The following is a 23492-nucleotide window of genomic DNA, read 5'->3' on the forward strand; positions in this document are numbered from 1 at the left end:
ATCCTTTGGCTTTGCAGGCAAATGCCTTAACCCTAAGCCATCTCTCCAGCCCCCAGAATAAAATTTACCAGGAAATTCTGGCTGAATCATGCCTGCTAATACAGTTATAAGAACTATTAGCAGTAGACTGAGAAATACACAGGAGATCTGGATTGGTTTCCTGAGAAAATGGGGAGCTCTTGAAGCCTTAAGGGTTTTTAGCTTGGCAGGGAGCTGGTGGGAGGAAGAGGGAGTTCTGGAACACGACCATGACTGTGTCTGGCTACAAGCCACAGAACTGGGGCCAGCAGTGACTTAAGCAAAGTAACTTTCTTGATTCGTGCAACAGTCTGGAGGCAGGTTTCAGCGTGGTGTGGCGATGACCAGATCTACTGGTGTGGCGTATGACTGAAAGACAATACCTGACACCATTGACTTATGAAGTGAAGAGTGCTTTATTAACACCAGGGTCAGACAATTCCATTGGTTTAGCTTCTGGCGAGAGCAGTGGACAGCATAACGTCGTGGTCAGATCCATGGAGGAGCAGTCACAACTCCAGAGAGTGAGACAGACAAGTGCCCAAACCCCTTTCTGGAGCATGCGCCAACGACCTAAAGACCTCACATAAGGTCCCACCTCTTAAAGCACAGTTATCTCCACATCTAACTTGGGATCAAATATTAACACATGGGCCCTTGGTGGACATAAACAATGAAACTCCACTGAACCACAACAAGCTGTGTTCTATGTTAAATTTTTCTAGTTCTTGTCCAGCTGAAAGGAGCTTCCTAGGCTTACTCTATGGTTTTCCTTTCTCCTGTTGGGTCCAGGACCAGATCTGGGACCTCACACATACAAGACAAAGGCTCAGCCATGGAGCTGCATGTGGCACCCAGGACTTAAGTCTTTACAGTATGTTTTGTCTCAACCTGCTGGTTCGAGGTGGGGTTCAACCTCATCCCCAAGCAGAGACTAGTGTGGCCCAGTAACAGACACTGAGGCGCACCGGTTTAGTACACGAGAAGAGGTTAGTCGTGGGGGTTCTGCTAGATCAGTGCTTAAAGACTGTCAAGGGTGGAGGGGATGGTGCAAGATTACGAACCCTGTCTCTGTGGAGTGCTGGCCTTCCTCATGGTCACTCAGGGGTGGACACATGATGCCAGGCGGCCCATCTGCATTGCTGACTCATGAGTTTGTGTGTGTGGGGAAACTCAAATATGGGGGAAATGGGAAGTGAAAAAGGGTTGTTTCCACAACTGCTACAATGTGGAGGGAATAAGACCACAACCATGCAGTTAAGATTAAAGGTAGCTCAGGAATAGAGGACGTTTTGGACAAGGAGAAAGCAGAGTACATGTGTGCGTGCGTATACACCCACATGTTGCAGCTTCCTACATACTGAAAACATTGCTTAAGAAAAACGGGGAGTTCTCCAAACTCGTGAGAAACACTAAGACTCATGGGGCCCGTTCCTGAGGTTATGCAAGCAGTGAACTACTGCCGGGGAGAGAAGAGTGGCCCTCTGCTGTGCAGGGAGCTCCGGTGATGCCATCTTCCTGTCAACACCCATGCTGGAGTGGGACTTTCTCGTGAGGCAGTTAGCTGCTTTTGAGTCACCCATGTTCCTGTGACCTCAATAATCTTATTGGTTCACCAAGCTGACTTGTCTCAGTCACTGCCCTGTCGATCTAAGGGAGAATAGGTATCAGTATCCCCCCAGGAAATGTAACACAACTCAATTCTACCCTACACTACACAACGCACACACCAAACCAGAGACAGGCAGTCTGTCCTTCCTGCTGCCCAGGTCTGGCTTCACTATGTTCATCCCTACATTCACCCCTTTTCCTAAGCAAACATGAAACACCTCACAGCCCAGAAACATAAGGAAAGCAGTGTCCCCAAACCCGGAGCATGCACAGTGGGCCAGCGCCTCTGCACGCCTCCGGCAAGCTCTATCCCCTCTTCTTTTCTGCACAATCACCCAATGGGATCAGAACCCATTAGCACCTTTCCACCAGCATGTGCCAAGAAGGGGGAAGGGAGAGGATGCAATGAATTTCCTGAGCCCTCATTACTGAAGGCGGCTTTGCTGTGCTCTGGATACATATGAAGGTGGAGAAGCACGGAGCCAAGTCAGGGCTCCCAGGAGACCCGCTGGGCAGGCACTCCCTGTAATGACTGCTTGGGGTAGTTCTCTGGTAAGGCCTGTTGGGAGACACTCAGCGACCAGAGGAATGCCCACATACACCTCTGGCCCACAGCCCCGTTCCTTCGCTTCCGGAAATGACCTGGGGTGTCAAGGCTGCTGATCACGTGGAATGGCACACAATTAAAAGAGAAGAAGAGGAGGGCCGGCTGGAATATAGCTCAGTTGGTAAAGCACTTGCCATGCACACGTGAGGTTCACAGTCAGATGCTCAGGATCAACATCAGCGCTGGGTGTGTAACCCCCGGGGCTCCGGAGACAGGAGGCAGGGGGAGCGCTGAAGCAAGCTTGCAAGATCAGCCGATTCTGTGAAGTCTTCCTTCAGTGAGACACTGTCTCAGTAAGTAAGGTGGGGAGTGATTGAGGCAAATGCCCAACGCCAACACACGCACACGCAAGAAAATACACACAAGCACGCACAACACGTAAACATAGGAACAGAAAAAAAAACAAAGGGAAAATGTCACGAAAAAGAGGCCACACCATGTTACCTGAAAACAAACGCCATGTAACAGAAAGGAAGCAGGCAGCTGGGGGAATGGCCTTGCCTGGTCCCACCACCCACATTGGAAACAGATGTTTCTTTTCTGCATGTTTCTCCACCACATCACTCAGGAGGGCGAAGCCAACTTCTCACTGTGGAGTCACCCAGGGAACCTGCCAAAACCTAGGGCAGAAACAGGTTTGGGCTCTTGGCTGCAAAGTGGAACAGCTGGATAACCTGGGGCTATTCATTTGCCTAATCTGAACCTCCAAGCAAAGAACATACAAGAATATAGTAGGATAGGAATCTATTAGTATAATTTCCCCCATTTTCCTAAGTGATTCCCTATGCGCCATTTGATCCTTACAACAAAGACACCCACTAATTCACCCAGCAATTTTTTTATTTCCCTAGGTAGGGTTTCACTCTAGGTCAGGTTGTCTTGGAATGCACTGCAGTCTCAGGGTGGCCTCCAACTCATGGCAATCCTCCTACCTCTGCCTCCTGAGTGCCCCGCCCCACTCATCACCCAGCAATTCTTGACTACCATGTACCCAGCAGGGAAATGGTACAGCTAACAGGGAGCAAGGCTCAGCAAAATCTCTGGCTATAGCGTCCTTTGCCAAATCGAGAGGTGCTTGGCCAGCAAGAACGGAGTCATGCAGGCACCAGGTCTCTGTCCTCCCAGTGAAGCAAGCAAGGTGAACCCTCAGGTTGTATTCCAGTGATGAGACACCTGGGCAGTGAGCCAAACTGGTGGGTACCAGGAAAGTGGTCCACGCTGGAAGCCGCTAAGCTAGGAAAGATAGTAGCAGGCTCTACTGAACTATCTGCCCTCCTTTCCCAGAGGCCTGAAGAAGCCAGTTGAGGCAGTGTCTGACCAGTCTCAGAAAGAGCAAAGCTGGCACGAGGCTTCCACTCAGGACCAAGAGCTGACCCCTTGACACCAAAACCAACCCAAGATGTCAGGCGAGAACGCTCAGTTAGCACAGGGCATGGAACTCCTGGGGAACCTCTTCTCCCCAACTTCTGGACAGCAGGGGCAGCCAGGTGGCAGGTGCTTGTTGGCAAGGGTATCTGAAGAAGGCTCACATAACATGGCTTTGGTTCCCTTGTTCCGGCCCCTTTCGTTTCCCCCTGACAAGTGGGGCTTGCCCCTATTCTGTCTCTTCCTTCCCTTTCTAGTGGTTAATTTCCTCAGCCTCTCCTCCCCTTTTTCCTTTTAATCAGTCACCCTTCTACTTCTCTTTTCTTTAAATATATCTCTTCTCCTTCCAAATACATGGAGTTTTCCCCAGTGGCTTCCTTCCACTTCATCCTCAGGGCAGGCAGGAGTGCGACACTAAGTCCTTCCCTCCCCAGCCAGCTCAGCCTGAGCTCTCAGTAGACGCTAAGGGCAGTTGCAAGGGCTCTTTTGCCATGCATGCATGATTTCATCACTACAATACAGACAGTGATAGGCCTCTCTGCAAGCGAGGACAGCGGGACATGAAGCTAGGAAAGCGGAGGAAATTCCTAAGGAGCCCGAGATGGCACCGCAGGAGTCTCCCCCGGGCGGAATCCCCGCGCAACAGCACCGCGGAAGAGTGAGCAGCTGGGCGGCCTTCTCATACCACCGAGGCTGAGCTGAGAAGCAACCCGAGCTTGAAAAAGGAAAGCACCCCCCTACCACCAGCCCGGGGGCGCTTTGCTTCCTTCCTCAACATTCCATGGAAAAGTTGCCCGGGTGATAGTTCCAGTAAGGGGCTAAGAACTGGAGCCCGGATTTTTCGAAATGCTTCTTAAATGCGGCATTCAACCTCCACGACCGACGCTCTTTGACATTCGGAAAAATACTGTTCACCGCCCTCACTTTCCGAATAAAAGGAGGTCCAGATAACCGCACACCTAATCCTCCCAGACCAAAGCCCGGGGGATGGAGGGTGCGATGCCCTCCACGGGTTCCACTGCCAGCCTCGCGCTGCGGGCTCTGCATCCGCGAGGCCAAGCGCCGCGGCGGCCAGGGGAGCAGGGCGGGGGTGCGGGGACCGCGATGGCCCGCTCGGCGGCTCCCAATCCCGGCCGCGCAGACTGGGGATCCAGCCTCCCCGGCCCGTGAGCCCCTCCGCGCTGCTCCCTCACCCTCCCTGAGTCCCACCTGGAGTCCCGCGCCCTTAGGGGCAGTCAGTAGCTCGGCCCGATCGCTAGAAGGGGGATCGGACCCTCTCGCTGCCGGGTATCCGACTGGGGCTCGCCAGGGTTTCCCCGCCAGCCAAGTCCTCTCTTGGCGCGCGCATCGCCTGCTCCCCGGGGCTGGCCCCGCGGGCTCCGAAGCTCGGGCCGAGCCTCGCCAGCCCGCCGGCCTCGGCCCGAGAGCGAGGACGCGCCGAGTGTCCCCGCGGAGTCCCTCCAGGGGCGACGGTCCCGTCCCAGCGCCCGCGCCTCCGGCGGCGTCTCCCCCGCCGGGCCTCCGCCCAGCCCTGCCCAGCCCAGCCCGCGGCGATCCACGTGGCTAGGCAGAGCTATCTTCGGCTCGCAGGAAGCCCCGAGCCCGGGGAAAGCCGGGGAAGAGCCGAGCCCTGGGCGGCGGGAGGGGCTCCGGGGCGCGCAGGGGCAGGCGCTGGGCGGAGGAAGGGGCGGGCCGCGCGTGGAGGAGGCGCTCGCCCGGCTCTGGCGCGCCGCGGACCCCGGCCCTGGCCTCGGCCTGGCCCAGCCCAGGAAGGCGGCCCCTCCGCGGACGCCCCGCCTCCCACTCGCGTTACACCCGGGGGAAGGTGTTCCCGAGACCGCTCCCATCCTCACCCCGCCTCCCGCTTCCCCGGCGCTAGCCTCCGCCGGCGGAGCCCACTATGCCAGACAGTTTCGACACTTTGCAAAGACAAAGAGCCCGAGACCGGAGGAAGGAGCGGAGAGAAGAGGAAGCCGAGGAGGACCGGGAGATGTGAGATGACCCGGGTGAGTATTCGGAACCGGCCGCCTCCCCCTTAGAGGTGCCTCTCTGGACCCCCCTGCAAGCCTCCACCTAGAAACTCCGGCGTGTCTCCCGCGGTCTGAGTGCACCCAGAGCCCATCGCTGCTGGGGTGCGAAAGGGACGGCGGCAGCGGGAGTTGGGGTTCGGGCAAGGTATGTGCTCTAAGTGCGGGGTGATCGTCGTCAGGACCCTGGGACGGAAGGGGTTGGGAAGGTTCTAGGAAGGTGTGACAGTGTGGGTGGAACTGCAGACCCTCGGGGCTGGGAGGGAGGCACTCGGTAGGGATCTCCCTTTATCCCTCTCTCTCTGTCAGCCACAGCGAGCACTTAGGTGTTGGGGCGAGGGTCAGGAAGGAGGTTTGGGCTGGGGGACTCGGGGCTCTTAGGTACTTGCTGGAGAAGCTGTTTGGAACTCAGCCTGGAGCCTGAAGACTGTCCCAGGCAGTCGTCTCCTCGGACCGGCCCCGGTGACATTGCGCCCGGTGGATCTCCCGGTCCGGGGCTGCGAGTAAGAGGAGACGCCACGGGGTGGCAAGGTCTCGGGCTCTCACGAGGAACCGGTGCCTGGAGCTGGAACACCCCGGAGGGCGCGTGGAGGCCACTTGTGATCTGGACCAGAGGCAGTGGGACAGGACAGTGGAGTCTCCCAGTCTGCTGTGAGCTGGCGTAGATTGGAAAAGGGACTTTCGTCCTTCTCCCAACCCCTCTGCCCCGGGACACACGCTGCTCCAGATGCCCGGGAGAAGTTAACGTTTGGGTAGCTGGTTGCGACTTGGTGAGAAGTGAGAGGGTTTCGTGTGTGCCAAGGGAGCACCGCAGGGGTGATGGTGGCAACTCGAAAACTTGGAGTCAGCCCCAGCCCCGTTAGGCTTAGCAGCTGCCAAGAAATAGTGTGATAAAAGTTAGCAAGTTGTATGCGTCCCAGCGCGTGTGACCTGCGCGGACCCGCCTCGCCCCTTGGACAAGCGCACTGTGGACGAACAGTGACCACGAGGCAAGACGACCCTGTAGGGATACAGCTAGTTTGGTGATCCAGGACCCCGGCCCAACTTTCAGCTCCAGTTTTCTCTAGGTTTGAATGTTTGAGCGTGACCTTGCGGAAGGAAGTGCGGCTCAACTCGAGATGGGATTGAGTCTGTTTGTGTCCCGGCTTGGCACAGATGCGCCCGAGGGCACCTTCGCCCTGCTCTACGGCGTGGCGTAGTCTCAGGGGAAAGGGAGCGGAGATTCGCGGGGCTTTTTTTCTTTATTTTATTATTTTATTTTCCGCTGGAACCCGGAGTCTCTCCAGCATCCTACAGGAGGGTCCTGGCTTGCGCCTACTGCGAACCTGGCGTGTTGGCGCTCGGCGAGGCTATACGAAGCGCGCGAGTGGGTGGGTGGGTGGGTGGGGGCTGGGCTGGTCACTGCGTCTGGGTGGGGCGGCGAGTCCCGCACGGCTGTGACCCCGAGAGCTGGGGCCAGCTCGGCATGTCGCTGCATTGAGCATTAACTCGTCTGCCTTTCACGTGTTTCCGCGGAACCCTCGCCTCTCCTAGCTCATCACCCTCGTGGGTCCCCACGCCCCACGGATCTGTGCGGAGATGGTTCCCCAGGGAGATGGTAGAGCGCCCACCCCTCCACGGCTGAGTATGTGAGTGGGTGGGTGGGTGCGGGGAGATTTTCCATTAAGAATGCCAGTCCTGAGCAAGGTAAGAGGCTGTGCAGTTGCCACCGCCGCGGGTGGCACACAGTAGGTGCTGACGCCGAGTGCACTGGCGAGGCCTCTGGGGGGCGGGGAAGGTGCTGGCCGCGGCCGGGGTCATCCCTTCGCCGCTTCCCATTCCTTCTGCCGGATACAGATCCACCCACGCGGTCAAGCCCTTCCCGCTACCTGACGCGTTGAGCACCTACTGTGTGCCGGCCATGTGTCTGGACGCTGCTGGCTGGCGCTGTCCCCGGGTTTTCTTTCTCGGTGCAGCCCGAAGCGCCCGGGAGGCTGGAAAAGGCATGGCGCACTGCCCCCTGCCGGTCGCTGCGGATTCCGTCGCTTGGCTGCTCGGGGTCCGGAAGGCCTGTCTTCCTGCACCTCCGCCTCCCCCAGAGAAAAGAGCCAGGCTGTTTTCTGAACTTCAGAAAAGGGCTGAAAAGACTGACCAAAATTCACCTTTCCGTGTCCTCTGAATGTGCCTCAGTTTTGGGTACAAGGAGGGGGCGTCGCAGTTATCCGCCTCTGTCTCCCCGAGCCTTTCAGAGAGGCAGTTTCCATGTCCATAAAGTGGGGCCATTGCTACCCGCCCCAAATATGCCCACAGAATATATGCCTTACTTGTGACCGTGTGAGCAGATGTTTACTGTGCAGCTGAGGCACAGTGTATCCGGGTGCATATGGGCATGCCCTGACTTGAGGTTTGGGGGACAGGAAGTCCCTCATGCAGCTTCTGCTGATAAAGGCTTTCGAGTGTCTTTGTCTTTGGTATTTAGTCTTCCTGCATTTGTTAAGAGCGGTTCTGCCCCTGTAAGGACCCCGCCTGGGCGGAGCAGGGGCTCTTCAAGCCCCACGGCGTTGGCTGCGGGCCACAGCACCCCACCCAGCTGTGTAGAGCCAGAGAAACAGGAAATGTTGCTGGAAGTGACCGCAGAGGTTTCTGAAGGGGGTAAGAGCTCAGCTCTCTACAGCTCTGTAGCAGCAAGCGGAAGCCGGGCTTTCTGAGCTAGTGGCTATAGATGGGGTTGGCCCCCGCGGCAGGCTCAGACCGCCCCCTCTCCTAGGCAAGCTAGAGCTCCTGAACTGAAGACTTTCACATCTTTGCCTCTGAGCAGTCCTTGGTCCCACAGACACGAGGGAAAAGATCCATGGTGGCCCCTAAATTGAAAGATGGGTTCTTGGTCCTGGATCTTCAGGGCGCGGGAGGATTTTGCGTCAGGTGGCACCGTCTCACCTTCCAGCAAGTACTCCTCCCGATGTGTTAGGACTGTGCCCTAGAAGCAAGTGGCAGGCAGACACCCCCCCACCCCCAGCAAAGAGCCTCCAGATGTGTGCTTTTGACCCTGAGGTCAGGTTACGTCACTGTAGTTGCTGACTCAAAGGGTTTATATTTGGACAGGGCTTTGCTCTATGGAAGTTGAACCTTAATTCACCCCCAAGCCCTTCCCAACCCCCCACTCAAAAAAGACAAACAACAGAGAAAAAGTCCACCATCGGATATCCTGTGCTTGTACAGTGATATCTTTCCCATAGATGTATCCCAACATCCCAGTTGATGCCTGAGACTTTAAGTAGTAAGTCACCCTATCAACTCAGGCATTTTTAAAGATAGGTTTTAAGTTTAATTAATTAATTTATTTGAAAGAGAGTAAAAGAGGGGGGGGGGGGTAGAATGGGCACACCAGGGCCTCCAGCCACTGCAAACAAACTCCAGATGTGTGTGCCACCCTGTCTATCTGGCTTATGTGGGTTCTAAGGAGTTGAACCTGGGTCCTTTGGCTTTGCAGACAAGCGCCTTAAACATTGAGCCATCTCTCCAGCCCAGTACAGGCATTTTTTAAATCTTACACTAGCGTGGTGCAGTTTAACTTTTATGTTAGGCATAATAAGGGATTAAGAGTAATTTATAATGTAATAAAACAGTTATAACTATTCAGCAGCAAAAGTTGCTTATGGACTGGGGAGGTGGCTCAGTTGGTTAAGCACTTGCCTTTCAAGCATGAGGATCTGAGGTCCATCCCCAGGATCCACTTAAAAATACTGGGTGTGGTGGTAATCCCAGTGCTAGGGAGGCAAAGACAAAAGGCTCCCTGGTGTCAATTGGTGAGCTGTAGGCAGGTGAGAGACCCCATCTCAAAAAAAGATACACAGGGGCTGGAGAGAATGGCTTGGTGGTTAAGTGCTTGCCTGTGAAGCCTAAGAACCCCGGTTGAAGGCTCGATTCCCCAGGTCCCACGTAAGCCAGATGCTCAAGCTGGTGCATGTGTCTGGAGTTTGTTTGCAGTGGCTTGAGAACCTGGTGTGCCCACACTCTCTCTCTTCCCCTCTCTTTATCTCTGCCTCTTCCTCTCTCTGTCACTCTCAAATAAATAAAACTAAAAATTAAAAACTATATATACAGCATTCGTGAGGAACAAAATCACCACATGCATGTACACATATACACGCCGTCATACACGCATACACACAGACACCATATGCACAAATCAATAAAAGGTTGCGCAAAACTTGCAAGTGTAGGTTTTTTGAATTCCGGTTCATAGTCTTCGGTTTTATTTGTTTATTTATTTGTTTCCTCTTCTCTTACTCTTTTCGTTGTCACAGTTTTTGATGAGGGAAGTGAAGTGACTCGTGGACTAGGGTACTAGCACAGTACTTTCCAACGAGTCCTTACTGTGTAGCTGTACGTGTTTGCACGGCCCGTGGAGAGCTGACCTGATCGTGAAGAATCCTAGAACAAGGCTTTCATGCAGCCTGGTCCAGTCACGTGACCTGTTTGGAAACTGCACATTCCCTCACAGTCCTGAGAACCTGAGAGCTCTCGCCTGCTCTAATTTGGTCAAAGGAGCCCAGACCTGGGCCCCCGTGAGAGCCTGCATTTGAGCCCCTGTGCCAAGGCTCAATTGCTTTGCAACTTGGCACTGGAGCTATTCTGGGTCCCAGGTCTAGGTTTCACCCTGCGAGGCTGGAGGCTGCTGGCAGTCACCCTGGGTCCAGCAAAGCCTTTCTTTGTGCACACAGCCCCCACCTCCTTTAGGTTTGCTTGCTTTCCTCTTCAAAGCCAGCCTGGATTCCCAGCCTGCCTGGGGCCACACCACAGGCCTGTCCCCTCTCGCTGGTCAGGGTGGCTTCCCACCTTTCTCATCCCTCACTGGGCCAAGTCACTTCCCTGGAGTTCTCAACACCAGTCATTTTGTTGTTGTTGTTATTGTTGTTTTTCTTTGTTTTTTATAGGTGATGGCCCTGAGTTTTTGACACCACAGTCTAAATCATCTCAGCAAAAGTTGAGCGATGTCGGAGGGACTCCCGAGTTAAGCACAGTGCTAAAAGAGAACAGAATGACCTTGCTGGGGCCTCTTTATCCATGAGCTGAAAGTAGCCTTAGAGATTATTGTGTTCAACCCTTTTTCTTTGATGGAAAACTATGAGTCCACAGGAGGGGACCTCACCAAGGCTGTGGGTGACAGAGCTGATAGGTTAACCCTTTATGCTCCGTTTTCTCCAAACCCATACCTTCCAGTTCATGGGAGTTTCAGTATCTTCCCTGGAAACTAGCGCATCCTTTGGGAAGTCTGGAATTTGCCTTCTTTTTGGTTACATTGGTGAGGAGGGTTGGACGGTTTTGATTCTGAGCCTGTGCTTATGGGGATTTATTTTGCTCTGCTTTATTTTTTTTTTTTTTGATTTTTATTTATTTATTTGAGAGCGACAGAGACAGAGAGAAAGACAGATAGAGGGAGAGAGAGAGAATGGGCGCGCCAGGGCTTCCAGCCTCTGCAAACGAACTGCAGACGCGTGCGCCCCCTTGTGCATCTGGCTAACGTGGGACCTGGGGAACCGAGCCTCGAACCGGGGTCCTTAGGCTTCACAGGCAAGCGCTTAACCGCTAAGCCATCCTCCAGCCCTATTTTGCTCTGTATAACTTGCAGGGTGTTGGAGATGCCCCCGGGGTAGAAAAACACATATTCCTTGTCCCCTTGCTGTCCAGTGGGCCCCGATGTCCTGGGGAGATACACTGGAAGATAAAGAATTATACTGTTATGATCTGTACCACTAGGAAAGCAGCAGCATGTGCTGTGAGGGGCTAGACACTAACCTGAAGCAGAGCAAATGGACTCTCTTGTTTGGTACTTTGAAGTTATCCTAAGTGTCTTGTATGCTATGGGTAAGAACAATAGAGATAAGGAGATAGCCGACTTCCCAAAGTCTTGCTGAGGAAGGGAGGCGGGGGAGGGCTGAGGGCTTGGTGCTGAGGTCCGGGATTCCCTCGCTGTGCCCTTTGCTGGGTCTGACTCACATGCTAGGGGCTTACGCAGCCTCGCCGGTCTGCAGGACCCTTAACCTCGCAAGCTTCCATCAGTTGGGTCTCAGTGTGATTGTGTGTGAAGCACAGAGGCCCTCATGGATTTGTTGTGAAAATACAGTCTTATGCTGTGTTTGGAATATTTGACTGACACCCATGTGTATGAACCTCTCAGATTTGGACAGCTGATTTGGGAGGGTGGAGTTAAAGGGCACACACTCACACTCACAGCAGGGAGAAAGTGCTGGTTATTGTGGCCACTGCCACCGGCCAGGTGGGTGAGGGAGGAGGTTAGATTTTTTTGTGCCTCTGTATTCCAGGTTGACAGGACACATGGACGTGTCCCCCTGGGCTTTGGGGACACAGAAAGGATAAAGGGCGAGGGGTTCCATGCCGGGGAGCCCCAGTGCCACTGAGTTCTAACTGAATGAAGTGTGTTTATCAAGAAAGATGGTGGTGTACATCTTTAATCCCAGCACTCGGAAGTTCCGAGGTAGGAGAATCTCCATGAGTTCAAGGCCACCCTGAGACTACATAGTGAATTCCAGGTCAGCTTGGGTTAGAGTGAGACCCTACCTTAAAAAGTAAAAATAAAAAAGAAAAGAAAGTGGGACACCGTGCCAGTACAGAGCCTGTGTGGAATGTAGGACGGGGTCGAAGAGCTCAGAAAGCTCTCAGAAGACCTGGAAACAGGAAGCTGGTTTTGGGGAAAAGTGGCTTAAGAATGACCCTGCGGAAGGAGCAGGGTCTCAGGCTGCTCGGGAAGCTTCCATTTCTCACTCGGCGTGGGTTGTCTGAAACATCTGATGCTCTTCTCTGTGGAAGGACAAGTTCTTAGAATTAATAGCCAGAACAAGGGCCTGAGAACTGGCCCAGAGCACTATAACCAGGAGCGGGGACGTTGGAGGAAAAGGCTCATCAGCCCTAAGACCCTGGGCTGCCTGCCTGAGCCACCCTGTGACTAGGCTGGAGATGGGGAAGGGGAATGGTTCCGGTGAAGTTTAAGGGGTTTGGAATGAGTTCCACCTAAGTGGTCACCATTTGAACACTCTTGGAGACGTTGCTGGTGTCCACACAGTTCCTAGCCAAAGGGCCCAGCCCTGGCAGGGAAACCCAGGGCCTAGATTCAAGAAGTTGAGTCCTGGGTTTGCTCTAAACTTGGTTGTTTAACCGTCTGTTAATCTTCCTTGACTCTCCACCTCTACCTCTGGGAGTTAGGAGGAGCCTGGGAGAAAGGTATATGAGCATACTTGCCTCCCTGAGAATTTGAGTAGCCTCAGTCTTTAAATATCTTGTCACTTTGGGTTTCAGTAGGAAACATGATTGGAGAATTGAATAAGGGGCATTTTTCCAGAAGTGGTAGTAACATTTACGGAAACCAGCAAGAGAGGCTATAGTATTGTGTGGGTACCATCCTGGAGGGGATGCAAGGGGAGGGAGGGGCTAGGATCACTGAGATACCACTTCTTGTCATCCTGATGGGCTGGCAACACAAGGATCCACTTCTCACGTCACCCTTTCTCCAGTTTTTGCTGCTCTGCACTGCCCAGAAGCTTCTACTCATAGCCTGAGGCAGAGAGCTTTTCCCAGTAGCCTATTTGGGAGGGTAGGGTGGAGGCCTGCTGGGTAGTCTCCAGGGATTATGCACACACCTATTATCTGATTGTGCACCAGCCCAGGAGGAGGAATAGATCCCTCTCTGACAGGTGAGAAACCCCAAGGAACTGAAGGTTGAGTCCCTCACCTCATAGTGGGTAGAAGCCCAAGTTTAACCCCTAGCATTAGATCGCCCCTAGTAAAATAAACGTGTCAAAAAATAAGATGGTATCAAGATCTTTTATGTTCTCTGTTGCTATAGCAAAATGTCTAAGGCTGGGTCATTTGTAGAGAAAAACTCGCAGCACTAGAGATGGGATGTCCAAACAGTGTGGCGCGGACTCCGATGGGGTCTCCTGGCTGCATCCCATCATGGTGGATGACATCATGCCTGGAGCATATGTGACCATGGTGACCCAGGAAGCCAGAGTGTGGAACGAAGGTAGTCTAGTCACCTCACACAAAGTCTCAGCTCTTAAAGGTCTTCCCATCTCTTAACATATCCCCCTTTGGGGACCAAGCTTCCAACATGTGACCTCCTGCCTCTGCTGCACACAGTGACGTCCAGTGAAGTCCCATAGCCCCACACAGAGCCTTGCAGATGTTGTCAGAAGCCTCTTGCTGGAAAGCAGAGGGGCCTAGGGCTAGGGTTTGCCTGGGCTTCGGTGCAAGGCACAGAACTTGCTGCTCTGTCATCACATTCCTCACCTGGCCAGGGCCTCCATTTCATTTCCTGTTTTGTCATGCAGGTAGACTTGGTACAGTTGATGCAAAAAATAAACTAGGTTTTTATTGACAGAGTCACCGTACCTCCTGACTCATCAGGATTGCCCAATGAATGTTGGGTTTTTATTCCTATGAAGGTTCAGCTTTTCACAGATTGGTGTGGGGACGTGATACGGTCCATGGAGTCCTTTTAGTATGTTCCGGGTTTTTACGTAAGGTTGAGATATTTATTTGTTGAAAGTTCCTTCCTGTTAGTCTGGGGGTGTTTGAGACATTTCTGACTGTGTGTAAATTTTGTTTTGTTTTGTCCTCTAAAATGACAGCTACCTAACCAGGGATAAGTCTGAACATTTTGAAGTGGATTTAAAGTAAGAGTTAAAAATGATAATAATTCAAACCAGCTGAGAACAACAGAACATTAGTGCCAAGTGACTTGGCGGAATAAAAAGGGGGCTTGTAGAGAACTTTAGGAAAGTCCACATTGTCATAATCCAAGAAAGCACTTACTCTGAATGTCAGTAGATACAGGTAAAAAAAAAAAAAAATCCGAATAGATTGCCTTGTGGTACACTTGGCTGTGTTAAAAACAAAGCAGTAACAAAAATCCATTTGAATCCACAGCGCACTAAGAGTGGCTAAAAATTCCCTTCATGCATATTTATTTAGCAAAGAGCTCTTGAGAAAAACCCAACCAGAAAAAACCAACTGAAACAAGCCAACTGCTTCTCTAGCTGCGAGGATGGAATGACTCCAAAATATTGTTTCATGCTGAACAAGCCCAGAACAACTGCACATGAAAGATGAGAATTCATCTAATTGGGCATTGATGTTTTCAGAAATAAAAGGGTCAGTGGGAAGAAAAGAAACGCACACGACCATGAACACGTGCGCGCACACACGCATGCACGCACGCACGCACGCACACATGCACCTCTTTCTTTAGATCCTCATAAGACTATAGACTGGAGCCCAACATGACTCTGACTTTGTTGGGCAACGCACGAAGGGTTCTATCCTCTGTCCATCGTAGTGGACCATAGTCACTACAGGACCAGAAAGAGCCTCCAGGGTCTGAGAGTTCAAACTTCTGTGTAGCCAGCCTCAGTTCCCCCATTCCTGAGTATCTGTAACCAGCCTCAGTTCCCCCATTCCTGAGTATCTGCAGCTAGGAACCCCCATGGCCCTAGCTCCCCTGTTCCGAGTGCCAGGCTAGAGGACCAGAGGAGAGTCCTCCCCACTTTGCAGATCACTGTGTGGATTCAGAGGGAGAGGTGAAGTCTCATCATAACACCGGTCTCAGTGCCCAGGTATTCTATTGGCCTAAATTTTCCTTTCTGTTTGGTGGGGTGCCCACACATTTGACAGCCTGCCAGCCACAAAGTCTACCCACAGCTGACACACACTGCCCCTACCCTTCACAGCTGCCCAGTACAGTGATGGATGGGTCAGTCCTGTGGCTGGGAAAGGGCTGATCAACCTCTACCGGTGAGCCGCACCCCAGTGCTCCCGTCTGTCTGTCTGTCACCGTTGTCAGCCTGTGCTCCTCCAATCTACGTGACTCAGCCATCCGGCTGCTGCTTGTAGCCCTGGAGAGGAAGTTCTAAGTACACTGGAACTGGAAGCAGGTCTGGTGGGGTGGCAGCTCAGCCCCTGGACGTCCCCCAGCACAGTAACTGCAGGGCAGGCTTTGGGGGGTAATGGGAGGTGGCAGGGTCCTGTGGGAGAGACTCTGTGGTCCCTGAAGAACGACAGCTTGCAGGAATACCCCAGACGCTTGGCTCCATTCTTCGGTGAGCCCGGGCCCACAGGCTCAGGAGACAGAGGGCAGTGGGGAGAAAGCCCTAAGAGTAAGTGCAGGAATGTTCCTTGCACATTTGGGGGCACAAACAACCCTAAAGAATCGAGCAGAGAAAGTGATTTCAGCTGTCCATAATTTCCTAATGCTGGGATAATTGAGAGATGGAGTGTCTGTCTGGGCTTCTGTCGGTCCACCTGGAGCCCACAGTCAGCGCCTGTCCTTGGCTAGGCCATGGGGCACTGTCTTGTCAGATGCTCACCCTTCTGACCTTATAGGCTTCATCCTTACAGCAGCCTGGACAGTCTCTGTGCTTTTCTGTCAATCCCATTTTGACTGATGGCGAAACTAAATCCAGAGTCGCTAACATAGGGTCTCATAACTGGAAAGTGGCAGAGGTGGAATTCACCCAGGCACCATGTCACGTAGCTTTCAGCATCATCCTTCACCCTGTCTCTGTCTGCATTGGGGACTCTGAGTGTGGGGGACGGGTAAGAAAATCATTCCCATGCGTTTGCTGCTGGCCTGGCCCCTCGCTGTGCTGCATTTGGCCTGTATGTACCCTTTAGTGAACTCAGCGTCTTGTCCTCCTGGTTGCAAAGACGTCCTGCGATGCTCCTCTAGCCTCTTCTGGAGCCCAAGGCCAGCAGGCCTGCCCTCTTGAAGGATGCGCTTGTGGTCAGCATTCTCACTGGCTCACGTTGCAGCGTGGCTCTCCAAGTTGATCTGACCTTCTCTGGGCTCTCTTGATTTAAAGAGCTCCACTTCATTCCACTAGTCAGGGAGCGTTCATCTTTTGACAGGTTGGCATGTATTGAATCCAGAGAGTCCGTGGTGCCTGGGGATCGAGGGGGGGGGGGGTGAGGAAACATCATATGAACGTGTCAGGCCTTGGAGACAGGACGGGCCGGCGAGGCTGAGCGGCGAGCGTGCAAGCAGGCCCTGAGTGTCCCCAGCTCCCTGGGCGGGTGCCTTGGAAGACAGGGACATCTACTTCAGCGAGCTGAAGAGTAAGTCGAATGCATGACGCTGGCCGTTCCTCTTTTTGTTTTCTCAATTTTTAACATTTTCCATGATTATAAAAAATACCCCATGGTAATACCCTCCCTCCCCCCTCTCTCGCCTTTGAAATTCCGTTCTCCACCATATCCCCTCCCCATCTCAATCAGTCTCTCTTTTATTTTGATGTCATGGGCTTTTCCTTCTCTTATGATGGTCTTGGGTAGGTAGTGTCAGGCACTGTGAGGCCATGGCTATCCAGGCGATTTTATGTGTGGAGGGAGCATGCGTAAGGAGTCCTACCCTTCCTTTGGCTCTCACATTCTTCCCGCCACCTCTTCTGGCGGTTCCTTCTTGCCAACACCTTCTCAGCAGCGAGGAAGGTGCCTTGCTCTTGTCAGTGGAAGGCATGGCTAATCCCTCCACCTGGCGCAGTCTAGGGATAAAGCCTGTTGCTTAGGAAATACTTGAAGCCACAGACAAGGGTGTCTTTGTGGGGTGTGCAGCTGGTTATTTCTAAAGCCTGATCTTCCATTTCAAAATTCAGTCTTTTGGTGAAAAAGGAAATTAAAACGGAGGGGGGAGATAAGGCAGACAGCTGGGTTGTCCCGCTGCCGCCCAACTTCAAATGAAAAGCCAGCTCCGCTCCCTGTGGTGGAACAATTAGGCAGGCCGCACGGCAGCCTGTTGCTGTCCCTCCGTCTTTATCTGAGGCGCGGAGCCCACTGGGCTTGCAGAGAAACAGATCCTATGCCGGATCCTCAAAGCGGAACGAAGCCTGGGGGTCCGTGGAGCCACTGTGGAATCAGATCAACTCCCTGCCTGGGTGGGGGAGAGTCCTGTGGTGTTTTCCAGTTTTGCGGAGCCATGGGCGTATAACTGTCACTTGGGTTGCGTGGGGAACAGTGTGTGGATCCCATGAGAGGCCACAAAGGCTGTACTCTCGGCATAGTGGGAGATGAAGAATTGTGAAGTCTTAAGTGTTCGCAAAGAGGCTTAGCAGTGCTTTTGTTCAGCCTTCCCCTCCCCCACACTTCAGTTATTCACCCATGATTCACGCATTGATTTATTGATTTGCATGATATAAGCACTAGTTGATTTTGTTTTGTTTGTTTGTTCTGTGGTTTTTCTGAGGTAGGGTCTCACTGTAGCCCAGGCTGCCCTGGAACTCACTACGTAGTCTCAAGGTGCCCTTGAACTCATGGTGATCCTCTTGCCTCTGCCTCCCAAGCGCCGGGTTTAAAGGCAGGCATGCGCTGCCCCGGCTGCCCGGCAAGTGCTCCTTCTGTCTCTGCCTTGCTGTGTGGCCTCGGAGTCAGGTACAGAGCATGAAGTGAGTGGATACGCGGGCAGTGCTTGGGACGGTGTTGCTAAAAGAGTATGCTCAGTGACCTTCCGTCACTCGCCTCACCTGTTCTGACCCTCCTCCTCAGCCACCCTGGAGCCCCTGTCCCGGCTGAGACTCTGTAGACTTGCTGAGTGGACGCTCGGTCCACACTGGCTCAGCAGGTCACCAAGTCCTACTTGGTTGGGACCTTCCCTAAGCATCTGTAGTAGACAGCTCTGCGCTGCTGGGATGAATGTCCAAACTAGACACAGTTTTTAAAATTATTTTTAATGTTTATTTGAGAGAGAGAAAGAGGCAGATATAGTCAAAGAGAGAATAGGCGTGTCAGGGCCTCTGGCCCTTCAGATGAACTCGCCCTGTACATCTGGTTTTACATGGGCACTAGGGAATCAAACTGCTGTATTTAGGCTTTGCAGGCAAGTGCCTTAACTGCGGAGTCATCGCTCCAGCCCACACCAGACACAGTTTGTCGGCTGGACTCCAGGATCTGACACCTCCTTCAGCCAGGTGGCTTGAGATCCAAGTGACAAGTTTATTTATTTATTTACTTATTTGGCTTTTTGAAGTAGGGTCTTTCTCTAGCCCAGGCTGACCTGGAATTCACTATGTAGTCTTACTGGCCTCAAACTCACAGCGATTCTCCTACCTTGGCCTCCTAAGTGCCAGGATTGAAGGAGTGCGCCACCTTGCCTGGTCACAAGCTTAATTTTAACACCTGAGTCCATGGAGGACACACGTTGAAACCGTCGTCACACCATCTGAATTGAAGCCTAGAGCTTTGTCTGGCTTTGCAGCATCAAGGTGTGTTTGCTGAGCATTAGAGGCCCTAGCGGCTGGAGGAGGAACAGAGGACCCTCGGCCTTGTTTTCTAGTCAGACTCACAGGTGCCCTTGCTCAGCCCTTGAAGGATGTTGGTGTCCCTGTCACACTGAAGTGGCTTGCCCTGCCCTTCAGCACGCCAGAGGTGGGCCAGGAGCAGCCTCCAGGCTCACCATCGTGGACAGCACAGCATCCCAGCACTCTCCACACATCTTGGAGGGATCCACTCCAGCGAGTGTGCAGTGGCCTTTGTGCATTCTGACCTACGTCTGTCTGTCCTCTCCCATCCTTCGAGAGTGTCCTCCAGGGGATGCCATATTCGGCATGTTCTGGACCATTTCTCCTTCAGGGCAGGACTGGGGTCACCATCATTATCCACGTTCTGGTTCCCTCCCACTACTCACTCAGCTTGTTCCTACCTTTGGCATCACCGCCCTTGGGCACCTTAGACTTTTCCAGGTCTCCTCCCTCCCCTGCCAACCCTCACCGGCTTCTCTGCTTACCCTGTTTGCTCATTGGCTAGTCCCTTTGCACACGGATCCAGCCAATCTCCCTGCGTTTCCATTCTCCACAAGGTCCTGTTCTGACCCGAACTCCGGTTGGGAAAATCCCATTCAGTTGTCTACAGGGCACAGAGTGCTGTCGTTCCTCGGGTCTAAGTGTGGTGGAGTGAGCCTAAAATGTCTCCCATAGTTTTACGTGTTTGTGATCAAGCCTTATACTTAATCCCCAGCCGACAGAGCCCTTAAGAGGTACACACAGCCTTGCTGGAGGAGGTTTAGCGCTGGGAATGACTTTTGGGATTTTATAGTCTGACCCACTTGCCAGTGCTTGCTGCCTCACTTTCGCTGCTGACGAGTGGCAGGGTAAGCCTCCTTCCTACTCAGGTCTTGCTTTCTGTGCCATGGTGAAACTTCCCTTTGAAGCTATGGGATGAAAATTGCCGTCCCCTCTAGGAGCTGCTGCTGGTTGGGCGTCACGCCCAGCAGTGTGTGTGTTGGGGGGCAACCGCTGCGCTAGGCTGGGCCTCCTTCCCACACAGTGCACTTCTTGAAAGTGGTGCCCAGGACCGCTCTTGCCCCACCCAGGCGGAGCCTTCCAAGTGCTCACATGAGGTAAGCTGTGTTCGTCCTGGACTTCTTTACAAGTGAGCTTAGATATTAGTTTCTATCTCAGTTTCTAGAAGATACTATTCATATGACTGTGACCAAGTTACATAATCTCAAGTCTCCATATACTCAGCCTCAAAATGATGAAAATAGCAGTGCATGTTCACACGTGTGAGCATACCCCCCCCCCCACGGGCCATTATGAGCATTAAATGGGGCTTTGAAGTGTAGGTTGAATGACAGATGACAGCTTGGAAAGTGCTAGTCAGCACTTAAAGGTACTGTCTGCTACTACTGCTAGTGTTCCACGTTATTGCTTTTAAAAATATTTATTTATTATTTGTGAGAGAGAGGTAGAAAGAGAGAGAGAGAGAGAATAGGTGCACCAGGGCCTCTAGCCACTGCAAACAAACCGCAAGCACACATGCCATCTTGTGCATCTGGCTTATGTGGGTACTGGTGAATTAAACCCAGGTCCTTAGGCTTTGCAGGCAAGCGCCTTAATTGCTAAGCCATCTCTCTAGTCCCACTTTGTTTTTGTTGCTGTTGTTTTTTGTTTTTTGAGGTAGGGTCTCACTCTGGTTCAGGCTGACCTAGAATTAACTCTGTCATCTCAGGGTGGCCTTGAACTCATGGCGATCCTCCTACCTCTGCCTCCCGAGTGCTGGGATTAAAGGCGTGTGCCACCACACCCGGCTACACTTTGTTGTTTTAAAGCAAAAGGTCATATTCTTTTTAATCCATTTAATTTTCAATATGGTCCTGCCAATAGCTGGAGCAGATACACTTTGTATCTTACCAACGAGTAAGTCCCAGAGAAGGCAACATTTCTAAAAATCACCCAGCTGCCTCCCGTGTGGCACCCCGAGAAGCCGCCATGGTGTTTTGGAACATAGCATGCCCGGGGCTCTGAGCAGAGTCCTGTAACGTGCCAGGGCAACACTGGTATCTGGCCAGTGTTCAGCCATTCAGATGACCATTTTCTGCTTGGATGAGAAAAGCTATGATTTATTAGGCAAATTGGCTGTGTCTCTCCAGGAATGATGTTGAGTTTTATGTCCAGTGCCCTGCCCTGCCCTGGGAAGGTACAAAATTGGAAAACAGTCTCTCGTGAGATTTACTGTACGGTACTGTGAAGTGGAAGGCACGTCCCGTGGCGCAAGGGGGCTGTGGATGGCAGATGCACTAATGGGGTCAAAGCAAGAATGACTTGTGTACCCGGAGCAGGAGAAAGAAGCACGTAAGCATGATTTGTTTGGCTGGAATTTATCCTAATCTGTGCTTCAGCTTGTCAGGAGGCATGTTTCTTGCCTCTAAATCACAGCTTCTTTTTTTTAAAAAAACTTATTTATTTATTTATTTGTTTGGGAGAGAAAGATACAGAAATAGGCAGGTAGAGAGAGAGAGAGAGAGAGAGAGTGTGTGTGTGGGGGGTGGGGAGGGTACGCCAGAGCCTCCAGCCACTGCAAACAAACTCCAGATTTATGTGCCACCTTGTGTATCTGGACTTATGTGTGTCCTGGGGAGTTGAACCTGGGTCCTTTGGCTTTGCAGACAAGCACCTTAACCACTAAGCCATCACTCCAGCCCTAAATGACAGCTTCTTGCTTGGGTCCTAAGTCTTAGAGAGTTTGGTATCTGATGCAGTTGGCAACTCTTAGTCACCTTTCCATCTCTGTGAGAAAGTACCTGAGCAGAGCTTTGCGGAGGAAAGGTTTAATTTAATGTGGCTCATGGTTTCAGTGCATGGCGGCTGACTCCGGCGCAGTGGACCCGAGGGGAGGCAGCGCACTGTGGGGGCGCATGTGACCCAGGAGGCTGCTCAGTACATGGCAGCCAGGAAGCAGAGAGGAACGGGAAGAGGGTGGAAACAAGAAACATAGTTTGAAAACTGGTTCCCAGTGACCTGCTTCCTCCAACGAGAACCCCACTTCCTAGTTTCCATCAAATTTATCAGTGGAGGGCTGGAGAGATTGCTTAGTGGTTAAGGTGCTTGCCTACGAAGCCTAAGGACCCAGGCTCGAATCTCCAGGTCCCACGTAAGCCAGATGTGCATGGTGGCGCATACATCTGGAGTTCATTTGCAGTGGCTAGAGGCCCTGGAGCGCCTATTCTCACTTATTGTTTCTCTGTCTTACCCCTCTCTCTGTCTCTAATAAATAAAAATTTAAAAATCTTTAAAAATAAATAAATAAATAATCCGTGGAAATAGCCATTGACAAAGTGAGAACCTCAAGAGTCACTCACTTCCCCAAAGCTCTTCAGAGGGCAGCTAAGCGTTTGACCCATGAGCCTTCAGTGTTATTCTGCGTTCACACTGTAAAAGCCACCTCAAGACCAGGGTTGCATTGCTCCAAGGAGAATCCCAGGCTTGGCTTGGTGGCCACAGGTGCCAGCTGTACCGATGCTCCGAGGGGAGCAGAGCTGCATGTCAGCCTCGTTCTCATGTTTATGTGTTATGGTACAGAGCAACCAGGACATCTCTAGTCATACATATGCACAGTGCAGCTCGGTCCATACCTATATTTTCCATTAATTTATTTGAGAGAGAAAGAGACAGAAAGGTGAGTACGGATATGCCAGGGCCTCCTGCCACTGCCAATGGACTCCAGATGCATGTGCCACCCTAGGCATCTGACTTTTATGTGGGCTCTGGGGAATCTCACGATGACCATCAGGCTTTGCAAGCAAGTGCTTTTACCCACTGAGCCATCTCTCCAGCCACGGATCTTTATGGTGAAAATATAACTATTTAGTAACATGTGATCTACATAAGGCCCATATAGCTGTTACCTTCTTGTTGCTGGGACAAAACACCTGCACCGAAGTGGCTTATGGAAGAGTTCATTTTAGTGTATAGATCTGAGGGGAAGTTTCCTCACAGGGAGGGAAGCATGGCAAGTCTGAGCAGGGTCCTGGGTCACATCTCCATAGCAGTAGGAATGAAGTAGTCTGAGCACTGAGCTTGGAGATGGGCTGTTTTACTCACTAGCAATGAACCTCCAGCAATGGTCCACCTCCCAAAGGCCACACAACTTTCCCTAATTCCCACCAGCTGAGGATTAAGTATTCCAAACACTTGAGCCTGCTAGCTCATTTCATTCAAACCACCACAGCCCAATTCAAGTACAGTCACATTCTTTTGTAAAATTTTTATTTATTTGAGAGAGAGAGAAAATGGGTGTGCCAGGGCCTCTAACTACTGCAAACAAATTCCAGACACATGTGCCACCTTGTACATCTGGCTTATGTGGGTACTGGGGAGTTGAACCTGGGTCCCTAGGTATCACAGGCAAGTGTCTTAACCGCTAAGCCGTCTCTCCAGCTCACAGGCACACTCTTAATTGATTGATATTCAGAGATTCATCTCTTGTTCATTTATTCTTCATTTGACAATGATTATTGTCTCCTCAGTAAGGTATATAAAATCCAATATTGTTCAGTATGATAAGCAGTGGATGGGCGTGGGGGAGGAGAGTGATGGTGA

General features: G+C 52.2%; 1 protein-coding gene and 1 long non-coding RNA gene across 3 annotated transcripts in view; one reads left to right on the top strand and one right to left on the bottom strand.

The window, feature by feature from the left end:
* Positions 1-415: 415 nt before the first annotated feature.
* LOC123458484 lies at positions 416-4946 on the bottom strand. The gene is made up of 2 exons (XR_006635678.1): positions 4811-4946; positions 416-2521 (listed from the first exon to the last, which is right to left on the bottom strand). It is a non-coding gene; the product is annotated as an uncharacterized LOC123458484 (long non-coding RNA).
* A 466-nt stretch (positions 4947-5412) lies between these two features.
* St3gal1 (ST3 beta-galactoside alpha-2,3-sialyltransferase 1) overlaps positions 5413-23492 on the top strand; it is a 92618-nt gene continuing 74538 nt past the window's right edge. For both annotated transcript variants that reach the window (XM_045142957.1, XM_004656179.2), the window contains exon 1: positions 5413-5607. The gene's annotated coding sequence lies outside the window, so the exon portion shown is untranslated. The remainder of the gene's footprint in view (positions 5608-23492) is intronic.

Source organism: Jaculus jaculus, chromosome 2 (assembly GCF_020740685.1).
Source record: "Jaculus jaculus isolate mJacJac1 chromosome 2, mJacJac1.mat.Y.cur, whole genome shotgun sequence".
NCBI lineage: Eukaryota > Metazoa > Chordata > Mammalia > Rodentia > Dipodidae > Jaculus > Jaculus jaculus.